The 15,399-nt window shown below is 34.6% G+C and overlaps 1 pseudogene; it reads right to left on the bottom strand.

Annotated features, from left to right (window-relative positions):
- Positions 1-13,878, bottom strand: part of LOC101698675 (proteasome subunit alpha type-6 pseudogene) — a 178,739-nt pseudogene extending 164,861 nt beyond the window's left edge.
- Positions 13,879-15,399: the final 1,521 nt, after the last annotated feature.

Below are 15,399 nucleotides of genomic sequence, written 5' to 3'. Positions count from 1 at the left end.
GTTATGGAGTCAGTCAGAGATGAAGGACTCAAGAACTAGCTACAGTTCTCATTGTCACACCCTTATGATCCACTTCCTCCAGCTAGACACCACTTTCTAATAGTCCCTTCAGTTACTACCCTCACAATCCAATCACCTCCTCAGGAGTTTCAATCTAGTGATGTTGATAATCTAGTTTAACTGGTACAATGATTTTTGCATTAATAAAATTTGGATTGGTTTGGCATTTTCTCTAAAAATGCAAGCAAATTTCCTGAACAACTGTATGACCAGTATATTAACTAAGCAGGATTCATAACATGTGAAATTGAATGCAAATTTCTCTCCCTAATACCCCTTCTGATCCATTGTGTGGAACTAGTTATTTTTCTATCTGGGTGAAGTCTTAGGCACATTTTACATCATTTCTCAGTCAGTTAGATAATAAAATGTTCTCTGATTACTTCAAGTTATGCAGTCTCATTTTGGTAATCAAAATGTCCAATCATATGTAATACTTCAGAATTAATTCAAAATTTAACAGTCTCATCTTCTTTGCTTCCTGACAGCTACAAGCATAGGAATCTACTGTGCAAAGACAGATGTGACGGGCTGTAGTACTCACCTTTAGCTTCCACCCTCCTCCATCATCACATGAAGATTAAACTGCCTTTTCAATTTTTTACAATGGGAGGAAAGTTGGTTCAGAAAAACTTTGAGATTTTGGAGAAAGAATATTTACATGCTACTAAATTTTCTCTGGGCAGGCTATGGCCTATACCTAATTCTCATTGAACTTTCTGAACATTTAATGCTGGTGTTTTCATGACTCTGAAGAGAATTACCTCTTCCATCACCCAGAGTCTATTATCTACAGTCCCTTCATTGAGACTTTTACTCTGACTGAAAATATATAACATATTCCTTGGTCCATTTTTCTGCAACTTGCACAATATAGTTTTCTCTGTTAGGATTCTGCTGCTTCTCTAGTTGGATTTTATGAACAAATCTACTTTAATATAACTTTAAGTTAATTATTTTCCCAAATCAGTTATATCTGGCTATGAGAAACACTTCATTGAAAAATTCGAGGATGGTAGAGCATTCATAATATTTCTCCCTGTCCCCAATCCATAGGCAAAACAGCCAGTTAATAATCATATCTCAACTTTATGCTTTTCCAGGTATAGGTTTCACACTAGTATTTAACCTGGAAAAACTCTAAGAGCCTCAGGTTAAACAATTAATATATTTACTTTCCAGCTCCTGCCACTGTGTTTACATGAAGATATACATCCTAAGAAGGTACAGGCCAGATGACAAAAGATTCGTTAGTGGACAAGGTACAAACTAACCTTAAAGAGCTTGGAGTAGGTATCACATATTTCAGTATCTAGACTCTCTCTTAGAATCTCCTAGAACCTCTCTAACTACAGGATTCGACACAAGCTTTCTCTACTTTTTATAATAAATATTTTATAACAGTCTATGCTAAAAAGTATTTAGAATAATTTCTTTTTTTTTTTTTTTGGTACCGAGGATCAAGCTGTGCTTGGAAGGCAGGTGTCGGAACCACAGAGCTAAATCCCCAGCCCTAGAATAGTTTCTATATGGTGTTACCTTGGTTGTTGAACAGCCAACTTGAACTTTACTCAAACAGCAAAGTTTGAAAAAAAATCTGCTCAGTGTTCATAACTCCTTGAACTGAAAATCTGATTTGGAAAAGCCTGTACAGGCTGAGTGAGCCGCGTGTTGCATCTCACTGCGGACACAAAGGGGGGATGCTTCAGTCTAAGCGCCACTCCTCCCAGACAGCATTCAGTGCTTGTGTTAGTGCATTAAAACATTCTTTTGCACTTTATTTTCGTAAAATATTGTAACCATGGCTCCAAAGAAAGTTACTGATATCAGCAGTAAACCTAAGAGGCAAACTGTGAGAACCATGATAGAATTAAAGAAAGAAATCATTGTAAAATTTGTTAAAGTCCTGGAAAAGTGAATTTATAAGTGTAATTTTGTAAATTTGGTTGCCCTTATTTGTTCTGGGAAAAATATGTCTAGTTCTCAAACTTTTCGGTGTTTGAGAACAAATTTCAAACAAATTGAGTTCAACAACTGAGGTGTCACTGAGCATTTCCTTTGTACAGGTCTACAGATTTCATCATGAAAATGTCATAGTCTTTAAATTTTTTCATCACTTTCAAATTACTGATCAAGTATTCTTTACTGGATAGAGTGGTCTCTTTCCTGATATGGCCTCTTTCATAAGCTCATAACTGAGTTACAGTAAGATTAATCAAGAATGTATCAGAGAATATGTTTTAAACATCATATAAAATCTTGATAAAGGTAGGATAGTTCTGGCTCCCCTCTCTCACTGATATTCTGTTACTTGTGAAAACATTTATTATCCAAGAAACATCTTTTTTATTTTCAAAATGACAAATGGTCCGCAGTGGAGTTACTCAAAGAATTAATATATGATGAAATAAGGAGCTAGTGCCAGATATAACTTGGATTTCTGAGTTCTCCAGTGATACAGACTTCTTATGATAAACAACTGTCAGCTTACCTAAGCAGTGTGTTTAATGAATTATAGGACTTTCGTAACAAAATGAGTTCCTATCTTATTCTCAAATGGTCAATGGACTGGTTGCTGGTATCATGAGAAGCATTGTTATGAGGAGAAGTTCAATGATTGAGCAACACTTCAGTTTAATTTTCCTATAGCCTCACCTACAAGCTAAAACTTAACAGATTCCAAATTCAAAGTTGCATAAAACCATTAAAACAGTTCTAAAATCCTTCTTAGACATTTTTATAAGCATTTCAAGAATGTTTAGTGATGCATAAAATATTTTATATAGTCATGATATCTATTTCATCTGAAAATACATAGATTTATAGCTACTATTAACTCCTTGAGGGTCACACACAAAAGAAAATTTAGAAAGTTAATGAGATTTTCAATGTTTCAAGCAAAAGCTATGATAGTATAATGAAAAGGATCTTTTATGAAGATCAAGATATATGCTTTGAATGAATTGCAACCTGTCCTTTGATTTAAAACATCATTAAAATAAAGCATGTTTAAAAAAGAAGAAAACAACTAAAATTACACAGAAAGGTACACCTAAATTTTGTTTCCATTAACAGTGTTATTTAAAAAATCCTAGTTTTATAGTAAGCTAAAACTATTTAAAATTTTGTCTGCTTTTAAGATTCGTATTTGAAGTACTTTCTGATTCAAAGAAAATATCAATTATCTCAAATGATTTTGATCTCAAAGAGATTGAAATAGATGTGAGGGAAACATCAATCACCTAATTCTTGGAGATACTCATTTATTTACCGTAAAAATGTCATACTACTCTAGGAATATAGACTTAAACAAATCTCCCATAAAAATTGTTAAGATATTTCTTTTGTAATGCTAATGTTACTGCCTTTACAAATCTAAATCCAGCCACAGTTTCAGCTTTCTCTGATTTTGATTTATGTGGAGGCTAACCTGGGTCTAAACCTATCTGCCTTACCTCTGGGCCAGCCTTTAGGATTATGGGACTATGATCTGGTATATTCCATGGAGGAAAAGTTGTACTGAAGAATGCTTTTACTGACAGGTGGTAAACCCTACCCTTCCAGTTTACATCAAAGACCAAGTTATGCCTAAAATAAATTGAGAATGAGGACACAATATGAATTAAGGATGAGAACATGATATGAATTAAGGGGACAAATAGAAGACTGTGTGTAAGAAAGCAAGACAAGATAAAGGAAGAGAGACAGGTCGTAGGGTAGGTTGCCTGGAAAGAATCAATTTCTATTTTGATAAGGTTTAGCATCAAGGAAAGTAATTAGAATCAAGGCCAGATCAATTTTCCTCAACACTGTATTTTATTAGATTGCTACATGACAGCACACTAATTAAAACTGATTGGTCTAATTAGAATATCATTAATAACAAGAAAAGCAATGCCAGATAAATCACTATACCCACAATGCCTTGACTCATCAAAGACTCTGGCATCCAAGTAATTGGGGATATAGTTGCCCTTCCTGTCATTTTTTTTTTTAAACAAAGACCACAAACATGAAGTTGAGAGGCAAGAGAGGAAAAGCTTCAAACTCCTTCAAAAAAAAAATTAGAATGGTGAAATACTAAAAAGTCTCAATAAAGTTATCACTTTGGAAACTCAGGCTAAAGTAAGAATGAATTTAGAGACTTTTAGAACAACAATACATTCTAAAGGTAAGTAGGAAATACGTTACTTGATTTAATTTTTACCTAAATGATATCATGAAAAAGATAAGATGAAATCAGAGTAGTTTGGGATTTACTCTAATTATAATAATATAACCACAGTTCTACATAAGTCATATCAAACTTGAATCTTTAAAATATTATTCAATTTCTATTTTTTAACATTTAGACACTCTCTCACTCAAAATATGTAAAATATATTAAAATAAAGTCTGAGAAAATAAGCTTTATCAACAGAAAAACTAATTAACACATTACATAAGTACTTATTATCTTTCATGTGCCAAGCATTATTTTAGATGATAGTGAAATTTATTTTGCAATGGAGAAACAACTGTGAAAGAAAAGCAATAACCGAAGAACTATTAGGTGTTTCATTACTGATTGGATTCACTCCTGCAGCCCTCAAGGACCACTTCTGTTTCCTTGGGGTCCAGCACTCTCTACACATCCATTTTCTAGTCTATGATGTAGTTGGCACATACTTAGATCTGGGAGATTCCCCAAATTCCAGGCATTTCCACAGCCCTATCCAATGGCACATTCCACATTTTGTGAGGACTTTTCAGTTACTTCCTGACCAATTTTACCCATGTCTTTTGAATATCTATTCCCATGCTCTAACATTTTCAGGAAATCTTGATTTCTATAGTAGTCATAAGATAGATTTGTCTTTCACAATATATTCTGTCTCCACCATCTTTTATTTTTGACTGAAAGTTTCTTTCTGGACAGTAATTTAACTAGGTTCCATTCCCTCAATGACTGCCAGATTACCCAATGAATTTCAAAAGTTCAATCCAGACATTTCCTGTATTTTTCTCATAATCACTCTGGATTTGCAGTATGACAAGAGTGGAGATGTCTGGTTTCCACTTACATGTTGATATATCATCCATTCTCAGTAAATTTTCCTCCTACAAGCTTGTTCTATTTTCTTTTTCATTTGATAATGATAAAACAAGTTTCTAAACTATTTCTTATGATTAGAAATAGTATATAATATACACTATAACTATTTGTCTTTGAAGTTTCAGCATTGCACTGTCAATCTTCTGTGTGTGTGTGTGTTTAACAGGATATTCTAAACGAGTAAAAAGCAATTTTTCAAATATCAATGAATAGACTTGTTTGGCACATCACATGCCATTCTGGGTAGGGCTTCAGAAAGCAAAAGAGCACTGCTTCATGATTATTTAGTGCCTTAGTCACTTTTTTTTGTCACTGGGACAAAATACCCAACACACATGACTTAATGGAGAAGAGGTTTACTTTGGCTCATGGTTTTGGTCCATTGGCTCCAGAGCAGAAACAGAATGGTTGAAGTTCAGTGCCAAAAGAAAAGGTGTTCAACCCATGGCAGGCAGAAAACAGAGCAAAAGGAGGAGCCAAGGAGGAGATATACCTTTTCAGGTTATGGCCCCTTTCACCCAACAATTCTGGCCAGGCTCCAACTGCTGGCAGCACATGTAGCTATGGATGCATCATATTAATCCACTGTTGAGTATAGCACCACATGATCCAATTATCTTCCAAAAGCCCAGCTCTGAACACATGGAACTCTGGGAGATACTTTAGATCTAATCCATAGCACTCAAGAGTCCCCAGCTCATTCCATCCTGTGGCAACTCCGTCTTTGACCCCAACCCTCTACATCCAATTTTTTCCACAATGAAGGCATAAAGGGCAGTTGGTATCTGATAGATTTTTATGTGTCAGGCCTGAATGTGTCATACCTCAAACTCTGACCATAATCAATTGACCAGAACTTGCACATGGGTTCAAACTAACTCAAAGGGAGCTGGACAGTGTCTCATTGATGTATATAAAAGGAGAAAGAAAGCTTTAGTAAACGCTATCTTTTTTTGCCACACTCTACCATTCTGCCCATCAAATATGTTTTTGTTACTTTTGCTCCTTTCAACATAGAGAACACTCATTTTTCCTCCTCAAAAGAGTAAATAGCAAATTCCATTTAGCTGAAAATCTAGAAATTTTAACTGTTCTGTTGTTCAGTCATATATATTGGATTAGATGTGACTCCTTTGTCCTGAAAATTAAGGTCTAAAAGTTTGTTATCTACTTACCCTTCAACTTTACTAAAAATTGAGTGATGGGTCAGTCTTACAATATTCTAGTATGCATCTGGAAAATTATCTTGTTTTGGAGCAGCACAAAATTTTACAAGTAACTTTGGTACAAGCCTATAGCCCTGCAAGTTCATGTTTTATTAAAAAATAGGAAAATAATTATATTTGTTTTTAGCATTGTACGGATGGTGCATGCATATACATATATACCATTTGATCATAGACACAGGGACATATCCCCTCCTCAAAACATCAAGAAAAATGTGTTAACATCTCTTTTTATTGTTCATTTTCTATCTATGCAATTAACTTTATACAGAAATAAAATTGTTTCCTCCCTACTGTAACTGTATAAAATCATTTCTGGTTACCTGAGAAGATCTTTTATAGCTAGAAAATTCAAACACTTTGAATCTAAGGTCAAAGAATCTCAATGAATGTAGTTTCTTCAAATCTTTGTATATTTCTGTGCTATTTGTTTTCAGCCATTTCATGACCAGCAGAACACCTGAAGTTCTCTAACTTTTGTTTTCTAATTTTCTTTTATATTGGCTACAACCTTTTTTTTTAATATTGTCTTCCTTGCCCCAAGGCTTCTTTCTCTCATTTTATTGGAGGCAACATTGTGGTTTTCAGGTATAAACAGGAAAATGCCACCTTGTCTCTAATCTTTGTCCCACGGGTTGGTCTTAATGGAGTTTCAGAATAAAAACCTTTCTCCTGTTTCGAACAGAATGCCATCTAGAAGCAGTTGACTACTCAATCTGTAATCTATAGATCCTACTTCCTTTTGTTTCTTCCTTCAAACTATTAAATTCTTAATAATATTTATTCTCCTCCCCAGTTGAAGTATTATGCTTAGTATAGCTTCTATCAATATACATTAACATATTCTTAATGTTAAATTACCAACAAGGCCTCAAGCAATGATTGAAATGCTCACATTTTATTTTCAAATTTTCGGTGTATCAGTTTTCTCTCTCACATTCTACCATTCTAATAAATCTAATATCATAGGGCTGGGGATTTAGCTCAGTGGTTCTTCAACCTGCTTCGCAAGCGCAAGGGCCGGAGTTCAACCCCCGGCACCAAAAAAAAAAAAAAAAAAATCTAATATCACAAATGACCATGGTATATATCTGTAATATTTTTGCAATGTTAAATAATCCTGCCAAACTTAGTGAATAATTTAGATTGAACTATTTACTTGAGTTACTTGAATTATCTACAAAATTCTATTCTGAAAACTGCACATAAACACAACCATATTCATGAGTTTATATCTTCTTTTTTCATCCCATGAAATCTTGTTTAGTAGAGATAAATGGCCATTCTCAAGAAAGATGTTTTATTAAAACTAATGCCATATCTCTTAGTTTGTTTATCCTGTCTTCTAAAAGTCAAACAACTTAATCAGGTTCAGAATTCAGTAATCTATAAAGTAGATAGAATATAAAGCACAGCTGTTTTATGTGACATTCCTACAGTGTTATTTGCAGAAATTTTGAGAAGCCTTGTGGAATAACTGTCAAGAGTTATTTCTGCAAATGAAATTGAATCCTTCCACATTAACTCTTCCAAGAGTCATGTAAGCATGATATATATTTAATATTTACACAGACAAAGAGATTTCAGTTGCCTTTTCATTTTATGCTTTCTCTGTTCTTGGATGCTTATTGTCAGAGAAAAGTTATAGAATGTTAACATTTTAATGTTTATCACTCACAAATATGAGTTCACTTGGTCATAAATTCTGGTATATCATTAGGAAAAAATAACACACACAATCATCTAATTGAGGTACATAAAGTTTATTTGTATAGACTATAACAGGATAAAGTGAAATGATAAATTTCAAAAACCTATCTGTCCTTTTCTCGTTCCATCTAACATCTTAAGGATTGTGCTATATAAGACAACAGTTATGTTTTACATCTTTTGCTAAGCTTTCAATTATTTAAATATATCTTCAACTTATTTACAAAAGTATATCTTTAGACCCCTATTGTGGTACTAGTAATGTAGCAAATGTTCAATTAAACAAATTGCTATTTGTGGTAAAATAAGAAAAAAAAACAAAATGAGAAATGGGACAAAGATGGAAAAATTAAAGTGATGTGAAAATAGAAAATAAATTAGCTTTTTTATTATTATTTATTGTATTTTCAACATATACTTAATCATTTCTGAAGTATGACTTTACATTAGAAGTATTATTTCACATCAAACATCTGGATATAGTTCTAATGAAATAAAATATGTAGAATTCTAATTCTTTGTAGATGCTAAATTTCATTATTTTTAAATGCAACTTTCATGCAGTGGGATTCTTGAAAATACCAAATCTTAAACATAAGTCCTTTGTACTGCCAGCTCTTTCCAAAGAACAAAAAGGTAAATGCTAGAATATACGTGATTTTTTAAAGAAATCACAGTGATTTAAAGACATGACTTGGAGCTAAAAACACCTTTTTACTGATTAACCATTCCAAACTTACATTTGAAAACTAGATTGTATGTCTTCCCCTCAAATTCTTGTTTTACTCAGAATATCTCAAATAACAGTGATGAGAACTTTGTCCTTTCCAAAATTTGGGACAATATTTTAACTTTTTAAATCATACATATTTTAGTAGATAATGATTGCATTCCTTGTGGGGAGTTGATAGATGTACATGGAACATCTTAATTCTTTTGTCACCTCTTCCCTTTCAGTCCTTCCTACTCCCTCCATCTCTCAATCCTCTTCACCTTTGAGAAAGAGATATCTCCCTACCTCCTACCTCTGTCTTTTATTTTGCTCTTTATTAATATTTTGAGTTTCTCGACCACCAGAGTCCCACCATTCCATTGGCCTTTGAGTGTGTACAGATCCCAGGGAGCAGCTGTGTGGCCCAGATCAGCATGGCTGCAGGTGGATCCCACTCAGGGGTCTGCCCTGAACCCAGAGGCTCCTTCACTACCACCCAGACCTGGGGTGCAAAGGGAAAGGAGCTGCATGGGCACACAGGCTTCCGCCAGAGGCCCACCATTGCATCTGTGAGTGTGTACAGATCCCGGGGAGCAGCTGTGTGGCATAGACCAGTGCAGCTGCAGGCAGATCCCAGTCTGGGTCTGCCCCAACCCAAGAGGCTCTGGTACACCTACTCAGGCTGGGGGATCTGCCCAGAGAGGAGCTACACTGAAGTGCACTTTTCAGCCAGAGGCCCACCGTACCATTGGCCACAGCCAGGGACCCACCTGGAGAAGAGCTGTACAGGCACACAAGCAATGCCCAGAGGCTTGCCCAATACCATTAATAAGTGCATGGAGACCCTAGCCAAAGCCTGTGCAGACAACAGAAACTGGGGTACACAGTCCCCAAACAAAGGCCCTCCCAGACAACAGCTACATAAGAGACCCAGTGAGAGACACACCTAGATACCACCCCAAGTGTGCACAGGCCCCAGCCAGAAGCCTGCCCAGACAACAGGTCAGCTCAGGGATCCAGAAGGCCAGGACTCTAAGAATTGGTGTACTGGTGAGCATCAGAGAAAAGGCTCTTTGGTGGCTTGCTTAGAATTCAAGACCAGTGGGTGAGCAAAAAGTTGCCTCAAAAAAGACACAGCACACTGCATCTGTTGAAATGAGAAGACACAAATAAGTCTCAGAAGCAGGCTTCCAGATCACCTAAGGTAACCCTAAAGGGCAACAAGATGGAACAAGCTGATGCTCAACTACCTGGACTCCCTGAACTGGCAATGAAAGAGGAGATGGAAAGAATGAAATCAGAAATAATTTCTCAGATAATAGCAGAAATTGTGCCCATAGTACAGGACATGATTAATAAATCTAGAGTGGACAAAGATAAAAAAAATAGAAGAGCTGAGGAACATGATGGAATTCCAACATAGGAAACAAATGGAATCCATAAAACAGACACAAACAGATTGCCAGGAGAATAAAAACTCCATTGAAAGTTTACATCGCAGAATGAGCTAATGTGAGGCTAGAATTTCAGATATAGAAGATAGGATTGAAATTAGTGACCAGGGAAAGAAAAACTTCTTAAAAATAGTAAGGGACCTTGAGAAATCAATCCAGCAACTGGTAGACAATGCAAAGAAGAATAACATAAAACTGATTGGAGTCAATGAAGAAACAGGAGAGAGTGTAGATGACATAAAAAAAAATGTTCACAGAAATGATGGCAGAATCCTTCCCAAATAGGGGAAAAGAACTTGACATAGAGATAAGTGAGGCACATAAGACTCCATCTAGCCATGATCAAAAACAAAAAATCAACACCTAGGCATATAATAGTTAAGATTCCAGAAGCCCAACAGAAAAGAAAAATTCTACAAGCAGTTAGATAAAAGATACGAATCACATACACAGGAAAACCCATCAGAATCACAGCAGATTTCTCAACACAAACCCACAAGGCAAGAAGAGTGTGGAATGATGTATTTCAAGCCCTAAAGGAAAACAGCCTACAACCCAGATTGATGTAACCTCCAAAACTATCTTTCAAAATTGATGGAGAAAAGAGATACTTTCATGACAAAGAGCACCTCAGAAACTTCATGAATACCAAACCAGCACTCTAAAAAATTTTAAACAATATCCTAGGAAAAGACAATGAGGATCGCAACCCCAGGAACCCTAGCAGAATGAATCCATTGGGCATGATAAGAAATTAAATGGAAAGAGGAAAATCCAACAAAAAGAAAAAGTCATGACAAGGATAAGTCAATACATTTCAGTAATAACCATCAATGTTAACAGTCTCAGTTCACCAATCCAAAGAAATAGACTGGCAGAATGGGTCAAGAAGCAAGAACCAACAATATGCTTCATGCAAGAAACACACCTGATTAAAAAAGAAACTCATAGACTGAAAGTTAAAAGGTGGAAAAAAATACTCCATGCGACAGGAATCTGAAAAAAAGCAGGAGTAGTAATCCTCTTTGCCGATGAAGTGGATTTCAAACCAACACTGATTAAGAGAGACAAAGAAGGACACTACATCCTTGTCAAGGGAACAATCCAAGAATAAGAGATGACAATCATTAATATATATGCACCAAACACTAGTGCGCCCAACTATATAAAACAAATACTAATGGACATGAAAACTCAAATAAGCACTAATACAATAGTAGAGGGGGACCTCAATATACCACTGTCACATACAGATAGATCAACTAGACAAAAAATAAATAATGCAATACTAGAACTCAAACTCTGAACAAATGAATTTAACAGATGTTTAAGGAGTGGTCCACCCTACAAAATGAGAATACACATTCTTTTCAGCTGCACACGTGTTGTTCTCTGAAATAGACCACACACTTGCTCAAAGAACATGTTTAAGTAAGTGCAAAGAAATTGCAGTTATCCCCTGTATATTATCAGACAATAGTGTAATGAAATTGGAGATCAATAGCAAAAGAAACCTAAAGAATTTCATAAACACATGGAAACTGCACAACACACTAATGAATAACCAATGGGTCACAGAAGAAATTAAAGAAGAAATCAGACAATTCCTACAATTAAATGACAATGTCAATACAACATATTAGAATCTATGGGATACAATGAAAGCAGTTTTATGAGGGAAATTGATTCATAGCAGTGAATACTCACATTAGGAAAACAGAGTGAGCCCAATTACACAACCTGATGCTTAATCTCAATCTTCTAAAAAAGAAGAGCAGGACAAACCCAAAGCTCATACAAGGGAGGAAATTATAAAGATCAGGGAGGAAATCAATGCAATGGAGACTAAGAGAATGATACAAAAATCAATGAAGCTAAGAGTTGTTTCTTCAAAAGAATAAACAAAATTGACAAAACCTTGCCCAACTTTATTGGAAAAGGAAAAGAAAGGCCCAAATCCACCCAATTAGGAATGAAAAAGGTGAAATTACAATGGACCCAGCAGAAATCCAGAGGATCATCAATACCTGTTTTGAAAACCTATACACCAATAAGATAGAAAATACAGAAGAAATGGACAGACTCCTAGATATGTGTGAATTACCAAAGTTGAATGAAGAACTAAAACTTCTAAATGACCCAATATCAATCAATGAAACTGAAAATGTAATAAAAACCTTACCAACTAAGAAAAGCCCAGGTCCTGATGTTTTCACTGCTGAATTCTACAAGACATTTAGAGAGGAACTACTGCCACTGCTGTTTAAACTCTTCAATGAAATTAAAAGGGAAGCAATACTCCCAAATTCATTCCTGGAAGCAAGCATCACCTTGATCCCCAAAGCAGAGAAAGACCCAACTGAAAAGGAGAACTATAGGCCAATCTCACTAATGAATATAGATGCAAAAATTCTTAATAAGATACTGGCAAACAGAATGCAAAAGATCATCAAGAAGATCATACACCCTGACCAAGTGGGATTCATCTCAGGGATGTCGGGATGGTTCAACATACACAAATCAATAAATGTAATACACTATATCAATAGAGCCAAGTACAAAAAATATATGATCAGCTCAAAAGGATGAAATTATTTAATCAATACTCGTCTTGTTCAGTGTCTTATACATGTAATTTTCCTACCTTGATCAAAACTCAAGGACTCATGTGATTACTTTCTAATTTGGCTTTGAGGTCTCTCACCTGAGAATGGCTATAAGCCAAGATAACCTGTCTGCAATATATCCCTGAAAACAGAGGGAAAATTAGATTCAAATGTGTGTGCCAGGTGTAACACAATGAGGAATGAAAACAAAAAGTGCATGAAATAATTTGTTGTTCGTAGGTCCTAGAGAGATTAGGACTGTGGACAAAACCTTAGCATGACATCCAGAGGTAGTAGAGAACACAGTCAGCATGTAGGGAGTTGGAAGGATGAGCCATCAGACTATGCCTTCATTAAGGTGCACAGACCTTATCTTTGAGGGTTCTGCATAGAGCTATTGCTTCTCTAGCTTAAATTTTAAAAGGTGAACTAATTCACACAACACTGGCATTAACCACTGTGCAGTGTGTTGAGTTTGGGGTCAGAAAGATGAGGAATATGTCACAAACAACCAGATGTGGAGGAAAAGCTTTTCCAAGGCAAAAAGTGGAAGAGTGCAACTGGGTTACAAATAATTTTGGCATAAAATTGATGCCATGACAGGAACTACATTAAACAAATTTCTGACAAGTTATTATGGTAAATTTCAACTTTCTCTGACACTGTGCAAATGTGGCCAGTGTTCAAGGATCAGTATACGACATTTTGATCTGTATTATTAAATTTATCCTATTATAATAGAAACTCATTCTATGAAAAGAGAAAAATGTGTTCTATAATTTAGCCACATATATTATTTTTCTGTATATTTAGATTACCTTATTCTTCTTGTATAAAATTTCCCTCTTCTTTAAATCCTTCGCCCACTTTTCTCATTATAACCCAAACTTGAAAACTCAAATACCTCTTTTGCCGCAACACCACCATCAATTCTTTCCACATTTTTCTTAGATCTTCCTTTAATAACTTCATAATCAAGTTCATACTGCTGGAGGCACTTACTATATACTGACATGTAGACAATTTATGTTATGATTTTTCTCCAGGATAAAAACCATTTAAGATCAAGCACCTATTTGACTTTACCATTTTCAAATATCTAAGAGACATTAATCTTCAGAATTTGGCAACAAAAATGAGAATTCTCAGGAATTCTAAAAATTCCTAAAATCTTGCTATTTTTTGAATTGTTGGAATATAGTAAAAGTAACACTAATACTGAATATTTCAGTAATACTTGTAGTAATTTTTCTTTACTATTTCAGTAGTATTTTGTGATCTGTACTAAAATTTGCAGCTATAGAAAATGGGAAACATCAGTAAATCTTACTGGGAAGTCTTCACTCAACATAACATTCTAATCTGCTAGCAAAGTAGTGCCAAGGTATAGAATTTTGTATAAACATTACAAATTTAACTACTCATTTAGTATCTTAAACTTATTATTTCTTGAAAAAACATTCATAAAATGTATATAATGTATGATATATATATTTATATATATCATACATTATGTACACATAGATAAAAAGCTAGAAATAGATATAAGTATGTAATTTGCAATTATGGCTCATGGTTAATAGCAGAAAATCCCATAACCTGACCTACAATAACAGTTATAAGAGTACCATGACTAAATTCTTCTTACATATTTCTGCTGCATTTCCCAGAAATCCTCACCATAATTTTCAATTGGCATGAATGTTTTTGCTCTTCCTGTTCACTTTCTATTAACAAATAATTTTCAAATCAGTGAAATCTCTACATGGATAGTTATATTTAATTTTCACATGAAAATTATAAATAATGTTAATTTTCTCAGTTTGTCAACCATTTCTTATTAGGATTTGGGAGTAGAAGAACATATAAATTGTATAAGAATATCCAGAAAGATATTCCTGCATGAACACTCTAGGTGGATTACTGGACTTTTAATCTCCTTGAAATCTGTTTGCATCTTTTGCATCCATCACCTAAATATATTATTTATATTTCTAATATGCATCATTCAGTGTAGAATATAACAGAGATTAAAATGAAACATGGAATTGTGTGGTCTCCAGTGGAGGGGGGTGGGGTTACATTCTAACTGGAAACACTAGCCGTTAATCAAGTACAATGAGTTATGATAGGAATGTAATTGCAATGGTACTGTATAAGAACCCATATTATGGGGTCAGTATCTTCATATTAAAATAAATAGCAATCAATATTTACATAGGCTGATATAGTTCACACACACACACTATATATATATATATGTATGTATATGCTCTGCATTACTATACTAGTGAATATTTCTCTATGTACATGCTTCTCACTCTTCTATGAAAACCAAGTAAAATGTTTTATGGTACATCATTTCATTTCAAAATGATGCCACTCACACATAATGTATTTATAGTTCATTATATACAACTATCCAGTAAGAGTATAGTGAATTGCACCTAAATAAAACAATCAGAGCATTTCGAATTAATATTAACTCTGTTTTTAACTCTGACACATTTAAGTTACCCTGATTTGAGAGGAAAAG

Source organism: Heterocephalus glaber, unplaced genomic scaffold (assembly GCF_053883595.1).
Source record: "Heterocephalus glaber isolate CG9 unplaced genomic scaffold, H.glaber_assembly_v1.0 deba00000122, whole genome shotgun sequence".
Lineage (NCBI taxonomy): Eukaryota > Metazoa > Chordata > Mammalia > Rodentia > Bathyergidae > Heterocephalus > Heterocephalus glaber.
This window is presented reverse-complemented; position numbering and strand designations above follow the sequence as displayed.